This window comes from Notolepis coatsorum (genome assembly GCF_963971535.1).
Source record: "Notolepis coatsorum genome assembly, chromosome: 18".
Taxonomy (NCBI): Eukaryota; Metazoa; Chordata; class Actinopteri; order Aulopiformes; family Paralepididae; genus Notolepis; species Notolepis coatsorum.
This window is the reverse complement of record NC_140182.1, coordinates 91867181-91871099: the sequence shown is the minus strand read 5'-3', so window position 1 is coordinate 91871099 and position 3919 is coordinate 91867181.

Here is a 3919-nt window from a genome sequence, read left to right as displayed (position 1 = left end):
TCTATAACATGCTGTCCATGTATAAAACAGGAGATTACGAGAACCTCTTAGAGTTTATGTAAAGGGAGCTATTGTGAGCCCCCCCCCCCCCCCCCCCCACCCCCTCTACCCATTGTAGAGAGAAGTAGACTTAGGTATTTGGTTAAGATTCAAATAAAATTCCATGGGTTAAATTGTTCCCTGTGTACACGGGGCAGGTAAGCGGTGGCACAACATGGTAGATGGGCGCTGAGCTCTTCCTGTGTTCTGGATCATTCCACTGTGAGTGACGTGCTGTTTTATTGTGACAGTGGACAGGAGGTGTGAGTGGAAGGATAGATTATGTTCAGTCACACACCTCTGCTCCAGATAAATCCCCCTGTACATGACTTATGGGAGTCTGAGGGGCGTATGGTACGGCATAATGTGTGTGTGGTGTGTGTGTGTGTTTATTATTTTATTATTATTTGTCACGTATAAAATACATGTACTTTACGGTGAAATGCTTGGTTCTGTATGAGCCCCTGCAGAGTGTGCTTCATACAGTAAAAAAGTAAGTAAAAAAGTAAGTAAAAGAGGAATATACAATATACAGTTACAATATACAATCTAAAGTACAGTGTGTGTGTGTGTGTCGTGTGTGTGTGTGTGTGTGTGTAGTGTGTGTGGTGCTGTGTGTGTGTGTGTGTGTGGTGTGTGTGTGTGTGTGTGTGTGTGTCGTGTGTGTGTGTGAGTGTGTGTGTGTGTGTGTGTGGTGTGTGTGTGCTGTGTGGTGTGTGTGTGTGTGTGTGTGTGTTGTGTGTGTGTGCTCGTGCGTGTGCATGCTTGCCTGCTTGGTACATGTGGAGCTCTCTGTCTCTGCTGGACCTGGAGCCTCTCTGTCTCTGCTGGACCTGGAGCCTCTCTGTCTCTGCTGGACCTGGGCCTCTCTGTCCCTGCTGGACCTGGAGCCTCTTCTGTCTCTGCTGGACCTGGAGCGCCTCTCTGTCTCTGCTGGACCTGGAGCCTCTCTGTCCCTGCTGGACCTGGAGCCTCTCTGTCTCTGCTGGACCTGGAGCCTCTCTGTCTCTGCTGGACCTGGAGCCTCTCTGTCTCTGCTGGACCTGGAGCCTCTCTGTCTCTGCTGGACCTGGAGCCTCTCTGTCCCTGCTGGACCTGGAGCCTCTCTGTCTCTGCTGGACCCTGGAGCCTCTCTGTCTCTGCTGGACCTGGAGCCTCGCTGTCCCTGCTGGACCTGGAGCCCTCTCTGTCTCTGCTGGACCTGGAGCCTCTCTGTCCCTGCTGGACCTGGAGCCTCTCTGTCCCTGCTGGACCTGGAGCCTCTCTGTCTCTGCTGGACCTGGAGGCCTCTCTGTCTCTGCTGGACCTGGAGCCTCTCTGTCTCTGCTGAACCTGGGAGCCTCTCTGTTCCTGCTGGACCTGGAGCCTCTCTGTCTCTGCTGGACCTGGAGCCTCTCTGTCTCTGCTGAACCTGGAGCCTCTCTGTCTCTGCTGGACCTGGAGCCTCTCTGTCCTCTGCTGAACCTGGAGCCTCTCTGTCCCCTGCTGGACCTGGAGCCCTCTCTGTCCCTGCTGGACCTGGAGCCTCTCTGTCTCTGCTGGACCTGGAGCCCTCTCTGTCCCTGCTGGTACCTGGAGCCTCTCTGTCTCTGCTGGACCTGGAGCCTCTCTGTCTCTGCTGGACCTGGAGCCTCTCTGTCTCTGCTGGACCTGGAGCCTCGTCTGTCCCTGCTGGACCTGGAGCCTCTCTGTCTCTGCTGGACCTGGAGCCTCTCTGTCCCTGCTGGACCTGGAGCCCTCTCTGTCTCTGCTGGACCTGGAGCCTCTCTGTCTCTGCTGGGACCTGGAGCCTCTCTGTCTCTGCTGAACCTGGAGCCTCTCTGTCTCTGCTGGACCTGGAGCCTCTCCTGTCCCTGCTGGACCTGGAGCCTCTCTGTCCCTGCTGGGACCTGGGCCAAACCAAACAGGACTCTGACATGTCTAAGCTGTTAGCCTGCAGCTTCATATACCGTCTGTGCTACTACTACTACCACCCCCACCTCCCAGGCCCCAGGAACACAGACCAGCCTTGTCACACCCCGGCCCTAATTGGGTCCCATATAACAACAGCTGTGAGGGAATGACGGATAGCAAGCTGTGTCACATGTCAGAGATGAAGTGTGTCATGAAAGCTCCAAGGCTCTCCCTGAGCTTACCATGTATAGACAACAGATGGAACCCCAGCGCAGTGGGTGGTTTTCCTCTTGGAACATTGTAGTGCAGGTGGTCATAGGTAATGTATGATGAGGAGGAAGATGATGATGGGGATGGTGATGATGATGACAATGATGATGATGATGAAGATGATGATGACAACGATGATGATGAAAATAAAAATGAGGATAATGAAGGATGATGAAGAAGATGATGATGATAATGATGATGATGATGATGATGATGATGATGATGATGATGATGATGATGATGATGATGATGATGACGATATCAACTACAACATCCCACAGTAGTAATTATTATTTAGTTATATACTGTATGTCTATACTAAATAGTTAGTATTTTTATATTATTATGATGGAGTTGTACGTGTGTGTTGGCAGGACACAAGGTGCCCTTGACAGGATGGTTGACTGAAGTTGGCTGGGGCTGTTCCAAATGTAGGGGGCCAGCGAGCGCATAGCAGGAATACCTTCCATATCACCTCCGAGAAGGACACACTTGTGTGATGATGAGGGATGTACAGATTGGACAGGAGGGATGGAGAGTTTGCACGTACTTGTGTGTTGTAACAATGGTAACTCTATTTGACAGCTGGCCACCTGCACCTGTACGCTTCTGGAGCCTTCCTCACCTTGTCATCTGGCAGACTGACATCTGTTGAGCCCTGACAGGCGTCTTGGCGAAGCCTAGCATTCTTTACATCCTCAGTGCAGAAGGTATGTGTTACTTACTAGTGTACACTGTAATGACAAATAATGAAAGCTGCCAAAGACTGATCTCAAACATTTATTGATAGATGATAGATTCTAAGTATTCTGTGATATATGTACCAGCATTTATATCGTATATGAATAAGTCCACATGTGAGAGTTGAACAATTGCCAGACCCCCTCAACATTGCTGGCAGTCTTTCTAAGTTTCTTCCTTGACTCCACAGATCATTATAGTTTAGACATTGACAATAACCTCCTCCTCAGAATCCTCTTAGATTTGTAATGTTTTGTAAGGGATATGGTTCACAATATATAATTCAACATTATTTTCCTGGGAACTGAATATGCTCAAAGCTGTCACACCCTAGAAATGTTTTTACAGGAAGGCTTCATAATTGATCATTCAACCTCTGAAAACCCACAGCTATGCCTCCTGAGTTTGGTCAAACAAACAGCCAACAACACATTTCCAAGCCTGTATCTAATTTCTAACCAGTTGTGTTAAAACTGCTTTAGATATTCCCCTCTACCCTCCCCATTGTGTAGTCTTTCAAACTTGAATCTGGGAACAGAATATGTCAAAATTATTATTTTCTTCTCATGCCGTGAAAACTGTTTCAAGAAACTAGAGACGGCCTCAACAATAAAGCCTTCTATATATGCGTTGTTTTGTGTCTCGCTGCAGACTGAGTGGTTGATCAAAGGTTGAACGGTTCCTTTAAGCCTCTGAGACTGTGTTAAGGAAATCTAAACTGTCATATACTTGTGTCCCATTATGATCCCTGGTGGGTCTCTCTCCAGATCTCACAGATAACTAGAGGAACATCACTGAAGTGGCCCATTTGTAACACCGCATACTGTAGTGTACACTCTGCATGACCGCAAATGGCCAAGAGATAAACACACTAGCTGTGTGCACGGCTGCCTGGAAAATGCCAAAGAGGGGACTTTCAAGTGTTTTACCAGTTTGTCACTACAATATTCTAGTACTAGTTCTAGTATGATTCAAG